At 43.3% G+C, this 14,571-nt stretch overlaps 1 long non-coding RNA gene across 1 annotated transcript; it reads left to right on the top strand.

Annotated features, from left to right (window-relative positions):
* The first annotated feature begins 4,339 nt into the window (after positions 1-4,339).
* Positions 4,340-13,877, top strand: LOC123373865. The gene is made up of 3 exons (XR_006580900.1): positions 4,340-4,442; positions 5,344-5,596; positions 13,518-13,877. It is a non-coding gene; the product is annotated as an uncharacterized LOC123373865 (long non-coding RNA).
* The last annotated feature ends 694 nt before the right edge of the window (positions 13,878-14,571 follow it).

Consider the following 14,571-nt stretch of genomic DNA (forward strand, 5'->3'; position numbering starts at 1 on the left):
TTCCCAGCCTCTCTGGAAAGGAACAAAATGACAGCCTCAGAATGATGCAGCGCCTCATGATATGTAAATGCTGCTCCCTTACAGTGACTTTTGGACTAGAGTGAAGTAGCTCTGTGAAAAAAAAAATGGGCCCTCTTTTGTGAAGTGCTGAGTCTCATTGCCATTAGGACATCTCAGCAATGCACAGGATCAGTTCCTGTGAAAGCTTTCCAATGTGTTCTTCATCCTGTCCCTAGTGCACGAAATAAAACATGGTGCTAACAAGTGCACTTTGAGTTCATTTGTTCTGATGGGTTCAGTTTCCGCTCTTCCCCAACAGATGATAAAGTGCACGCATGCACGCACCTTCAATACCGCTCCCGTAATTAATGAACTCTGTATGCGGCTGAATGTTAATTGGCTTCAGGCTTGATTGAGGACCACTTTATGAGTAAGAATCTGTGATTCCTCCACCCAGGCTCCTACAACTGGTCACCAAGAGAAGGCTGCAGCTGCTTCCCTTACTAAATACAGCCCTGGCTTCTGGGTGTCAGGTGACACTTCCAAGCTTCGAATTAATTCCCTAATTCTCTACCACTTTTGAGAAACTGGCTCAGCTGGGTCTAAGGCTCTTCCCTCAGAAGCGTTAGCTAATTAAATGTTTTAAGATGCAACGATCAAAGTTATATAGACAGAAGCAATTTTTATGAACTGGTAGCTTTAATTTAAACTCAATTCCAGCAGAGCATGCTGCAATGTTTCGGGCTATTAGCCAATCACTAATGTGAACTATAGATTGGTTAATAAAAATCCATTCAAATCCAAGACATTTTTTGATTTGCAGAATAGCTTATTGCTCCCAATGCAGATCAAATAATAATAATAAAAAAAAAAGACAATTCAAGTGTGATTGGATAATCTGATGGTTTTGCTCCCAGTTTATTTTTAATTTCTGGCAGGCGTGATGTTGGAAATTAAAAAAACTCTCTTGACGCTTGAGTGACTCAAATCTCAGACCAGAGGAGATGAAGTGACTGATGTAGCTCTCGGGCCTTTTATTCTCCCCCATCATTACGACAGTTAATAAGAAAAACCTGGGACGTTGCCGAGCGGTGAAGGCTGAGACCCCACTTCATGTGCCACCCGAGATAGAGCAATAATTATCAGGACAGCTCAAGCTCATTTCTAGTGGAAAGGGAGGGGAATGCTGGTTAAAGGAAAAGCACTAGCTATTGTGCACCTTTGGAAAGGGACAGAAGTGGCTTAGTGATTTGAGCATCTGATTTAAAACATCTAGACTCCTTGAAGTGATAGGCTCACATTCCAGCAGGGTTGGTTCAAGCCTTCTTTGTTCCACGATCCAGTAAATAAATTGAGTTCCATTCTGTTTACTTTGCATGAGTCTTTCAGATAAGACCTTAAACCCTGTGCCCTGTCTGCTTTGCATGGATATTAAAGATCCCAGGAGACTTTCCAATCCGAACCTCTTGATTTATCTTACTTCACATGGGAAGTGAGGGAGGAGGTAAACAGCTGGAGACGTGCACGTCCTTAATAGGAAACGGCTTTTAAAGAAAAGCAGTTGGGTTGAGAGGATCTGATCCTAATTCCTACCTGAAAGATATTCACATAAAAAACCACCCACCCATAACTGGTACTAACTGGCACTCTCATCATCAACAGAGTGGCTGGGGCTAAACGAACCATGGAGACAGAACATATTAGATGGGGTTGCCTGGAGGCAGATGCTGGGGTGAGTACTCAGATAGATAGATAGATAGATAGATAGACACTGGCAGAGGGCAGGGGGATGCTTGCTCTGTCACCACCTGGACTGCATTTGTTTTGTGAGCAAAAAAGACTTTGGGCTACGGATCTGTCAAATCCAGCAACTAATTCATTTTAAATAAAAAACAACCCTTGAGTGCAGGTGGTAAAGTGCTCTATCAGCTGGAATCTGTGTCTGCCATGTTCCAGAGAAATGCTCTGAAAGGAGCAGGCCATGGTAGAAAGGCAGAACACGGCTCTCGTTTGCTGCATAGTCATCTGTTTTGCTAATGGTCCCATCGCTTGCCTTACTCAAGAAGACTGTGCTTTCAATGCTTCGCAGAGGCCACTGAGCATGACTTATGGGTTTGGTTGCTTGGGTGGGTTTTTCCCCCTACCATACAACTGGAGTGATGAAGGGTTGGGAGTGTATGAAATGCAACCCCGTCACTTTCATACACTAGCAGGAATCAAAGTGTGCGTGGGAGGAAGGGGGGCTGGGGTGGCTGATCTCTAGGAAGCTCATCTTTCCCAGGGCAGTGGACATTTAGGGAGATGATTAAAATCAGGAGATGCTCTGCAGCCCCTCCTCTAAGTAGGATCTTTTCTTTGCTAATGCCTTCAGTGAGCAGCGAGTGTCCGTGCTGACAGATGTCGAACTCTGTGCTGTTTGAGGGATTAGGAAACAGAGGGGGAACAAAAGGAGCAGTGGCTCCCATAATAACTCATGTGCCTGGCAGACAGACAGGCCAAGCTGGTAAGTGAATTTCATGATAATGCAGGTGGGTATTTAACATTCGCCTGTACTTGAACAGGAGGGCCTTTGTCGCTAATTACCGAGAGACGTTAGAGGAGTTGGGATGTATTTAAACCCTATTGTTTGCTGTTAAAACAGGAATTCTTCTTCTTTTCCAGGCTAAGCAGTTAATATATTTTTAGCAATAGCAGAAGGGCACAGTGGATTAATCACTGTCCTTGAAAATAAAAAGTGATTAATTTTAATGCATGCAAATGGTAGGAGACAGGCAGAAGCAAGTGGCCACTGGCTCACAGACCAGATCAAGGGTAAGAGCATTCATGCCAAGACTTTCCACGCTGACAAGCTATTCAGCATCAGCCCTGACTTGGATACACTAGGGAGAGTAAAGGCCAGGGAGCCTGCCAGGACTTAGTGGTAGAAATCTCCATAATCCCAGATCTGCCTCACCATAGTCATTCGCAGGAGATTCATGGGACACCGGCCATTCATGTTTCGTCTATTTTCCATGCCAAAGAGGATGTCAGTTTCTTCAGGCTCAAGAAGTGCATCATAATTGCAGCAGCATCTTTGACAATTTACATCATTTCTATCCTGTTGAGGCTTCTTTACAGTAACAGTATACTGCCCTTGATTCCTTCTTGCAGCTATTGTGTATAAGTATCTACAGCTTTGTGTCCAGAATCACCGGCCCCCGGAAACAGCTAGGTCCCCATTAGTCAATAGCATAACACTAACAATGTCTATAGGGCTACTGGAAATGCCTAGAATCTTGCAACTGGTGTCTACTGGTTTTCATAGATTTAAAGGCCAGAAGGGACCATTATAATCTTCCATTCTGATCGCCTGCATAGCATAGTCCAACAAGTTCCGCCCAGCGATTCTTGCATCAGACTCCTAACTTTTAGCTGAACTAGAGCATATTTTTGAGAAAGACATCCAATCTGATTTGAGGGTTTAACATCTCTACTAGTCACTATTGGCTGGTACTGGTCTCTTTTCGCTTCATTTACAAAACTAGGAGCCAATAATCTGAGGAACACCAGACCAATAGGTAATGTTGCTTTGCTCCAAAGTCTTGTTGGCCAACTGAAGAGAGAATGAACCAAATGAATGATTTCAACCAGAATTTCCACTGAAGAGAACTCATCACCTTCAGCACATGTCAAAAACATTAACAGATTACGACGTAATTCCTCCTGTGACTAAGTGAGTATCATTTGACCTCTTTTACTGAAGAGAGTTCTTAGAGAGGTGAAATGCCTTGCCCAAGGCCATCAAGAAAAGCAGTTGGGTTGAGAGGATCTGATCCTAATTCCAAGAGTACGTCCACACTGCAATTAGACACCTGCGGTTGGCCTGTGCTAGCTGACTCGGGCTCACTGGACTGTTTAATTGCAGTGTAGACTTCCAGGCTCAGGCTGGAGCTCAGGCTCTAGGGCCTGTGAGGTGGGAAGGTCCTGGAGCTGCAGCTCAAGCCCAAAAGTCTACATGACAATTAAACAGTCCTGCAGCCGGAGCCCCATGAGCTTGAGTCAGCTGGCACAAACCAGCCACATGTTTTTTAGTTGCAGCGTATACATACCCTGAAGGGAGTCAGTGTCAGAACTGTGACTGGAACTCATCTCCCTACCTATTTGTATGAATTCATCACCATGATATCTGAATGCCCACTCTTGGGATCACACCACACCTCTATCTCTAGTCAGCATAAGCACCTAATAATTAGGGGTAGGCAACTTGGGTTGGATAAAATAAGAAAGAGTCTGTGCCTTCAGCCAGGTCCCTGAAGCTTTTATGGCAGTTGGAACATACAGTTAATCCCTTTCTTTGCATGGCTGGGGGAGCAGGGCATTGTGTTTGCTTTGTTTTTTGTTTGTCATTTCCACAGAGCCTCTGAATTTCCTGATTTCACTTGGGAATAGAAGTTTTTCCTGAGGTATTTTCTACTAGCTCGTAACTTGGCCATACAGGAAACCTTACAGGAAGGCTCTGTCTCATGAGATACCTTGTCTAACTGCTATATGTTTGGATAAACCTTTGAACAAATCTGACCTCGACCTCTGAACACTGTGAGGTTTGCCTGTCACCGACCGAATTATGGCTGCTAACCACTTTAATTTGGGACAGTTTTGAGATTGCATGACTCAGTTGCCTGGTGCCAGTCAGAATCCTGGTTGGCGTACTTTGTCACCAGTCACAGCCTGTTAATCAAATGAGTCAGAATGGCAATAAGCAAAGCAGTGCAATAATCGACTTGGAAAGACACAGAGGCCTGGATCAAAATCTCTGCTTCACATGATGCCTAATTCTGGAAACATTTCTCAGTTATACAGGATGATTGATGGGGGTAAAGGGAAGGAATGCAAAGGTGTGGGGTGTTGAACAGACATCTACAGCACCCAGATCTGGAAAAGAATAGGCAAAAATTCTGGAGTAGAATCACAGGGAGATCCAAAGATTTAAGTGAGATCTGTGCTGAGTCATTGGAAATGTCTATGGGTTTGTCTTCACGTATAGCGCTACAGCTGCACCGTTGCTGGAATGTTTTACTGAAGACACCAGTATGCCAATGGGAGAGCTTCTCTCATTGGCGTAGTTAATCCACCTCCCCAAGAGGCAGTACCTATGTTGAAAGGAGAAGCTTTCCCATAGACATAGCACTGTCTATACTGGGTGTTAGGTCAGTAAAACTATGTTGCCCAAAGATGTGGATTTTTCACACTCCATGTGACGTAGTAATACCAACATAGGTCTGTAGTGTACACCTGCCCTATGTTAGTGGATTACAAAATCCTTTGGGGTGGAATACTTCATTACATTTATGTTTCCCTTTTCAGGACCTTGACCTCAGCTCCAAATCCTGTATTAAGCAGGGGAAGCTATGAGCCAGCATCTGATATTTTGCTAGTCACAAAGGTCTTTAAGAAGTGGAGCCATGAACGTCACTACTGGGAAGTCTCCAAGCTCCATCTCTGGGAAGTCACTGGCTGGGCTTGGTGACCGTGCACATAAAGCATGTTACTGCAAGCAGGACATGAACTAGGATCCTTTGCCAGATGAGCCAAAAGGCAGCCTACTCCCAATGAGCCGGTAGGAGCTGAGCTAAAACTTTTCTCAGCTGGAAGTCACCCTTAGCATCTATTACAACAGCAGGGTTATCTTTCTAGTTGAAAGTCGATGTAATGCTGAGCTGTGACACACTAATTGTGGTTTACAACTGCTGTGGAAATTGTCACCGGCAATGAACTTAGAAAGAACACTCGGGGAATATTAACATAGTTCAAAACAATGATTTAAAACCATTCCATTCTTCCCATTGCTTTCACACCGTTATCCTCAGAAGCTTGAAACTTGAACTTGGATTTCACACACACGCAAAGCTTTATTATTGTAGGGTTGCTCACGAGCACTGGGTATGTATTTCATTCAAGTGAGGGGAAAAGAGCATTGAATTTGTTTTTGTTAAGGGGAGAAAAAACTCGGGTAGAAATCTTTTTTTTTTCTTTTTTTTAAGAGGGCAGGTGAAATGTTAAGCCTATTATAACAAATCCATGTGCTGGAGACAACAGCATAACTATTCCATCTGTCACACACACAGAGCTGGGATCAGAATTCTAATCTGTCAGCTCCATAAAAACAGGCCTCTCTCACTAGAGCTAAAGGAGATTTCCCTCTAGTTAGCAGGAATGCTAAGGCTGCTCCACCAGCACTGATTAGCCCTAAAGCCAGCATAGCCAGTCATGGGAGGGTTCACCTCAATCCTTCACTGACGGTCACGGTCACTGCTACAACACCAGCCCTCTCTATGGATGGTGTAGAAGGCACGGCTGAGACTTCCTTGGTGCTACCATAATACCCTGGCTGTTATAATAATCCCCTTGGACAGCTGGCCTGGGACACACCTGGCCCAAAGTCAGGTCAGGCTCCAAGATGGCATAAAGCCACCTTTTTGTCCTCAGTGAGCTGTACTGTATGTTCTTCAACCTCCTTTGATAATGCCTTGGTGGGAGGAAAGTGGGGGAGCTTATTGTTATTTATTATTATAACAGTGCTTCAGAGATTTCCCTAATTAGTATCATTATAAATACAGGAATTAATCTCGAAAGCCTGGGCTTGTCAGTTATTGACAATGCGGCAAATTAAAAATTAACTTCAAAAAGAAAAATATATATATAAGGTTTGACAGAGTGTGAAGAAAACCAGGTTCTAGCTACAGTCTGAGAGAAAGTGGGAGTTTGGGTTTAATCTTTGATGACTGTAGCAGTTTAGAATGAGCTGCTGAAATAAAGGAGGCAGCCATGTGCCAGAAAAGAAACCCAATGCTTATTATTAGTAGCATTATATTTGAAAGAATGCATGTAATTTGTCACAGGAAAAGTTTGATGTCCCTATGCATTCCTTCCACCACCAAATTCTTCCCTGCAATAATATGTGAACATAAAGTTCCAGCCAATGAACACTGAATTCTAATGGAAAGAAACCCTACAGGAGTGGGAGTATGCCTGACATCCACATTAATACCAAATGAGTTAGTTGTGACGGATGGTATTCCAGTGAACACCAAAGGAACTAATAATGATTAGGGCCATTATCTGAAAGCATTGCCAAAAAAGGGAAACATTTAGATGTCTTCAATGGTTATCTTTCACGGTGTGCTTACTGCAATGATCATAGATGTAATTTTGCTTATTAATCAACAGTGTGATGGAAAAAGACACAACTTGAGAGCACATCCATGAGATGATTCATAAAGGCATGTGCCTTATTTGCTGATGTGCCTGAGATTTTATTGCTGCAGTTGGGACAGTCTGACTTCCTGTTCTGGTATCATAGAACCATAGAATCTCAGGGTTGGAAGGGACCTCAGGAGGTCATCTAATCCAACCCCCTGCTCAAAGCAGGACCAAACCCAACTAAATCATCCCAGCCAGGGCTTTGTCAAGCCTGACCTTAAAAACCTCTAAGGAAGGAGATTCCACCACTTCCCTAGGTAACCCATTCCAGTTCTTCACCACCCTACTAGTGAAAAAGTTTTTCCTAATGTCCAACCTAAACCTCCCCCTCTGCAACTTGAGACCATTACTCCTTGTTCTGTCATCTTCTACCACTGAGAACAGTCTAGATCCATCCTCTTTGGAACCCCCTTTCAGGTAGTTGAAAGCAGCTATCTAATCCCGCCTCATTCTTCTCTTCTGCAGACTAAACAATCCCAGTTCCCTCAGCCTCTCCTCATAAGTCATGTGCTCCAGCCCCCTAATCATTTTTGTTGCCCTCCGCTGGACTCTCTCCAATTTATCCACATCCTTCTTGTAGTGTGGGGCCCAAAACTGGACACAGTACTCCAAATGAGGCCTCACCAGTGCTGAATAGAGGGGAATGATCACATCACTCGATCTGCTGGAAATGCCCCTACTTATACAACCCAAAATGCCATTAGCCTTCTTGGCAACAAGGGCACACTGTTGACTCATATTCAGCTTTTTGTCCACCGTAACCCCTAGGTCCTTTTCTGCAGAACTGCTGCCCAGCCATTCGGTCCCTAGTCTGTAGCAGTGCATGGGATGCATACTTCCGTCCTAAGTGCAGGACTCTGCACTTGTCCTTGTTGAACCTCATCATATTTCTTTTGGCCCAATCCTCTAATTTGTCTAGGTCCCTCTGTATCCTATCCCTACCCTCCAGTGTATCAACCACTCCTCCCAGTTTAGTGTCATCTGCAAACCTGCTAAGGGTGCAGTCCATACCATCCTCCAGATCGTTAATGAAGATATTGAACAAAACCGGCCCCAGCACCGATCCTTGGGGCACTCCACTTGATACCGGCTGCCAACTAGACATGGAACCATTGATCACTACCCATTGAGCCCGACCATCTAGCCAGTTTTCTATCCACCTTACCATCCATTCATCCAGCCCATACTTCTTTAACTTGCTGGCAAGAATACTGTGGGAGACCGTATCAAAAGCTTTGCTAAAGTCCAGAAATAGTACATCCACTGCTTTCCCCTCATCCACAGAGCCGGTTATCTCATCATAGAAAGCAATTACGTTAGTCAGGCATGACTTGCCCTTGGTGAATCCATGCTGGTAGAGAAGGATGGCTCAGGAGATTGAAAATGGACTAGAGAGTCATTCATAAAAAAAGGTTTCTTAGCACTTGTAGGCCCAAATTCTGCCCCCTGTTACATTTATACAATCCCTGTTCACTTCAGTGGGACCACCTGGTTGTAACTGAGGGCAGAATTTGCCATGTAGCCCCTTTTTGTCTGACAATCTCAAAAATCTATATCATTACCAATTAATGAAGACTCATAATAGCCCTTTGATAGTATTATCACCATATTACAAATGGGAACAGGGAGGACATGAGGTCACACAATGATTCAGTAACAGAGCCAGAAATGCAACCCAGGAGTTCTGACTCCTAGCACATTGCTGTACTTGCTGGGAACTCTCCATCCTGTGCATTATTGGTTCACTTCCATCACTGGTTGAAAATCATTACCAAAAGTCATTACCCATTTGTTTAATGGCGCTGTGCAGTGCAATGAATTTGGTGGGTCTCCATCTAGTTTTTAATGGACAGGTGTAACCATCACAGTTGACAATAACTGGGAGTTAGTCTATGGGATCTTTAGAGATGCTCCTATTATGCTGTCCTTGCCTGGATGACATTTTTTTCAACAAAGAACAAATGTAAGTTTCCACAAGAAGGATCACAGTGTGTTACTCACTCAGAAGCATTCTGCATATGAATTGAACACACACAATGGCAGCAATGCTCTCAATGCCCTCTGCAGCAATGGGAAGGGGACTTCACTATATTTAAAGGCACCATATATAGAAAACAGAATAATATCATCTCTTTTCAGTTAGCTCTTGTACTACTTCCACCCCAACCCAAGCTCCCAGTCTGTTCCCAGCTACACAGGGAAGAGAAAAAGAGAGTTTGACTATAGGGCTGCAATCAAACGGCAGCATTGCTCAGGACACTTTCTTCCCAGTTAAATTCATTTTCAACTTTAATTAATCTCTCCCACCCATGGCTACCATTTTCCTTCAAAAAAGTGAACTGCTTTTCCGGCCAGTTGTCTGTATCTCTCAGTCACAGCTTTAATGACTAATGGCCCGAGGCAGTGCTGAAAGTCCCTGATCCTGTCCGCACTGAAATCTACAACAAAATTTCCCATTGATTTCAATGGTGGTGGATGAGATCCAAAATGATGAACCAGCCCTAATGACAACCCAATTGCAAACCCTCAGCCAAACCCTGACTAGATCTTCAGCTGAGGTAGACTGGCATTACTCCATATGGATGGAGAGATGCTGATTTACACCAGTGGAACATCTGGCCTACAAGCTGTCACTTGGGATGTGCGATTCTGGGCGATGCTTCTTATGAGTGCAGCAGCCCACGCTGTGGAGGTTGGCAAAGGGGGCTTTAAGCCATCTTTGCATCACCTGGATTCTGGGCCAGATAGACTCATAGACTTTAAGGTCAGAAGGGACCATTATGATCATCTAGTCCAACCTCCTGCACAATGCAGGCCATAGAATCTTACCCGTCCACTTCTTATAACAAACCCCTAACCTATGTCTGAGTTATTGAAGTCCTCAAATTGTGGTTTGAAGACCTCAAGCTGCAGATGCGGGATGGTAAATGAGAGCAGCCCTATTTTACAGCAGCCTCCCAAGGGCTGGCTGTGGACTGTGTCGCAGACCAGAATCCCCCTAGCATGTGCCTGGGAGACACCTCCTTCCACCCTTGGCAAAGCCCCCTCCTTCTCCTATCCCTATCCCCAGCAAACCTTCCATGCTAGGGCTTGTAAGAGAGGCAGCAACGGGCTGGTTATAGTGGCCCTACACCAGAAGAATCCTCCCTTGACTGCTTGTGGCACTTTTATGGCTCCTGTAAGCCACTGGAGCAGCATACAGTGGTAGAGAGACCCTCTCCCTTGGTTCTAACTCAGATGTGACTCCACCCTTTCTCAGACAAAACTCCTCTGGGTTGCTTCATTCTGGCCCACTGTGTGAATGGGAGTTTGACTGATTAACATCAGAGTAAGGGCCTCAAGATTTGTCCTTGTAAGAGAATCACTAGTTGCACCAGGGACCTTCCCAACAATTCACCCACCACAAAACATCCTGGCAGGTGAGAGGTTCAATCCTATCTCGATACTTCTGTTACTTGGGAAATGGCTTGTTTGTTAAACAGAATGTTCCTGGGTGAGGTGAACCCGCAGTGCAGTGCTTCATTTTAGGGACCATGCTACAAATTGCAGAAGCAAAACAGAATATATTTATGGAATTAGCTGTATGGAAAATCATTCAGGCTATTAAAAGCCACATGAACACACTGAATATCATGCATTTTAAATGTACATAGAAAAACATCATTTTGAAGGGGATTATTGTTTAAATAGGCAATACAGGTTCTGGCAGATAAGCCTCTCACTGGTGTCTTCTTCTTTTGTCTGGAGTGCATTATCTCCCCCATACTATTCTCAGTTCTCACCAGGAGTATTGTCAGAGTGAAATGCTATTTTAAAGGTATATGTTTATGTTTCAATAGACATTACAATAGCAAACACATCCTTCTTTGACAGAGGCGGGGGGGGGAAAGACTACATGTCATCTACTGTATTGTGTGCCAGGTGATAAACATTTTAATCAGATACCAGAAGGTAGGAGTCCATAATACCTTCTCCAAACAGGGCACTGGATGGGACTCCAACTTGCTGATTTTGATAGCATTTGGAGGAAGGATGGCTAAAGTGTTCCAGAAACCACTCATACCCTTATGCAGTCACCTTCCTCTTTAATAATGAGGTATCGCCAACAGAGACTACAGGTCACAGCATGCTGTGCTCCATCTCTTTCTGAGTGTTATACTGCATGCCACTTGGACTAAGGTTTATTAGTTCAAGACTGATCATTGTAACATCTGAGAAACCTACAAGATTAAAAATTAGAAGATAGAACTCCCTTTTCCTCCTATTAGCTGGATTGCTATGTTGTTTAGGGTCTGGGGGTCCTTTTTTCCTGAGCTGGGTGTCTAGGAAAAAGCTAGTTTAGCAGTGAGAGTGGGGCTCAGCCTGCTGTCCCCCAGAAGAAAGTCCCATAATTATGCACCTGTTCTTGCCCCAGGCCTGAACAAGTTGAAACCTGGGCCATAAGGTTTCCATTGAACATAGTAGCCATGGCTGGGAGCAGAGAGAAGAGACACATCAAGATGGAGCCTTGAATTATGGTGACTGCATGGGTTTCAAGCCTGAATTAAAAATGTAGGTGGTTGAAATCTGATTAGTAATATGCAAATTTTGCCATACTATGCCAAACCTTAGGCTCCTGGCAAGCTTTCAGTGCAGCCCTGATCAGGGCAATGTTTGAGTGCTAGTGATACTGAGAAAATCACAGACACAGACACATGGAACCGTAGGGACAGTGTGTTTGTGTGTGCATTTGCCTCCTACAGTCTGTGTATATACAGTGTGGGTATAAGTGTGCTGTGTTTGTGTTTGTACAAGGAAAGAGGCAGGAACTGCCACTGAGTCTGTAATTCACTTTGGAAACTGGCAAACATCTTTACAATGTATTTCTGAAAGATATACTGTATAAGGCGAATTTCTAACAAGCTTCCATGTGATTTTCATCTCCTGAGTGAGAGAAACCTGATAAAGATATAGATCCTTCCTCAGATCTTGGCATAAAATCATATCTTATTGGTTTAGATCATTCCGTGTCTTATTTTTATAGTACTAGTGTTTTCTAGTTCTTGCAGAAAATACAAATGCTCAGGAGATCTAATTTTTCTGCTAAATGGATTTTCATTCCACATAGCATTTTCTCTCTTTCTTTATATAGAAAAACACATACACACAGAGATATAGCATGTGTACATACACTTGTGCGTGCGCACACACACGCTGCCAAAAGCAGCATTAAATGCAGTGTTAAAATAAAAAATTCCCAGACCCATACTTGAAAATGGCCACTTTTAAACATTCACAACTTTAAAAATACTTAACCCATGCTCTTCAAACTTGAGTTGATTCTCCTTCCTCAATGAAGGACTATAAAACAAGCCAATTCGTGAGTTTCTAGGTATAGCTATTTTTGGAGCAATGCACACATAACAGTGCCATTGAAACATATGGGATAAGTGTATTTTTATTCATGCTCATCTAACTCAAACAGCTGAGCTGATTTGGCTCAAGCTCTCAATAACAATAACAAAATAGCACACAAAGGAATTCATTTGAGAAAATGGGGAGTGTTTTTTCCTTCTGTTTGAGAAAAAGGGAGGTTAGCATGGAATGGTACCCAAATATCAACTATGAGTACACGGCAAACTTTTTATTGCACATGCACAGCCAGTTTTTGCTAACAGTTATATTAGTCTGGTGGCACCTTAAAGACTAACAGATTTATTGGGCATAAGCTTTCATGGGTAAAAAACACCTCTTCAGTGGTTTTTTACCCACAAAAGCTTATGCCCAAATAAATCTATTTGTCTTTAAGGTGCCACCGGACTCCTCATTGTTTTTGTGGCTACAGACTAACATGGCTACCCCTCTGATACTTGACAGTTATATTAGTGTAAATCTGAAATAACTCCATTAATTTAAGTGGAGTTACAATACCTCAGAATTACAATTGCATAACTATGAGCAGAATCCGTCCCAATCAGCCTAAATCAAAATGGTTAAATTTAGCTGCCAGAAGCTAGAGACCTAAATCCATACTAGACACCTAAATAAGTGGCCTCATTTTCAGAGTGCCAAACACCCACAGTTGCAGTCAATGGTATGACTATGGAGATATATTGGTGTAACAGAGCAGAATTTGGCCTCCAGTCAGGGGATTAAAAATAATTTAGCTCTACTGACTTCCTAATTGATCAACTGTTTTGAATGTTAAAAACTACTGACCAGCTAGTAATTGGATGAGACAGACAGACCAACCAACCTTAATTTTGCCTTCTTCTTCTACTTAATTGCTTTCCCCTTAGAAATAGATGCCCAAGGAGCTGATGTCATCAACAGCACTACCCATGATGCTCCAGCTGCCAGAGTGGATCCTGAGATTTTCCCAGATTCTAATAAGGGACCCAGGTACAGAATATGGTCCAGAAAGGAAGAGATGCTTTGTTTTCAAGGATGAACCACTTTCCATAGAAATGGGTTGTTTCATCTTTACGGCTAAGAATCGGTGTCAGAAGTACCCTGGGAGGCACAATGTAACCCCTACCACTGGGAAACTTCAGAGGAGACAGAGAAGCCACATAGAAGATCCTAAGAAGTGTCTGAGCCTCCAAAGTCAATGTGCTAGCTGCTGGTCTCAGCAAGGAAGAGAACATTTGTCATTAAGGAAAAGGCAAGTAAATAGGAAGCTGGACTGGGAGGCTCATGAGATAAAGATAACAAGAAAAAACTAAAGAGGGAAGCAAAAGGAAAGAGCTAGGCAGGAAGGCAAGGAATGTGGATGAGAAGCAGGCAGTGGGTGTACGGAAGATGTTGGAGGAGGGGTGGAAGATGAGTTAAGGTTGTGTTTCTGTCCTTCCCATTTTTTTGGTTGCCACAGATTAGTGAGAGATCAGAGTTTTACATTTACAGCAAAACAGCTATCCACTGGGTTTAAAAACTGAACTCCAGTGGGCATTGTTATTATACCTCTCGGTCAGTGACTTTTTCAACCTGAGTGGCAACCAATTTTCATTCTAAACCTCAGCTGTTGCCAAGATAGATCACACTGCCGAGCCCATGCAATTCTGTGTGTGTTACTCCTCACATACCTAGCGCCCAGCTACAGTGTGTGTATATATACAGATTTCTTAAGATTCCAGTGGTCCCTTTTAGCAGTGGAGAGAGACCGAGAGAGCTAGTCAGTTCTCATTTAGTTTACTGTTGACATGTACAGTTTCCAGAGTGCATGATGTGATATGTTCTTCCTTCTTCCTTAGGACACTGAGTACATGGGAATGTGAAAGGAAAGAAACCACTTGTTAACCCCTAGCGTGTAATTGGCCAGCAGTGACTGGCATCCAGCCAAAGGATCAGAGGAAG

This window comes from Mauremys mutica, chromosome 7 (assembly GCF_020497125.1).
Source record: "Mauremys mutica isolate MM-2020 ecotype Southern chromosome 7, ASM2049712v1, whole genome shotgun sequence".
NCBI classification, from domain to species: Eukaryota; Metazoa; Chordata; order Testudines; family Geoemydidae; genus Mauremys; species Mauremys mutica.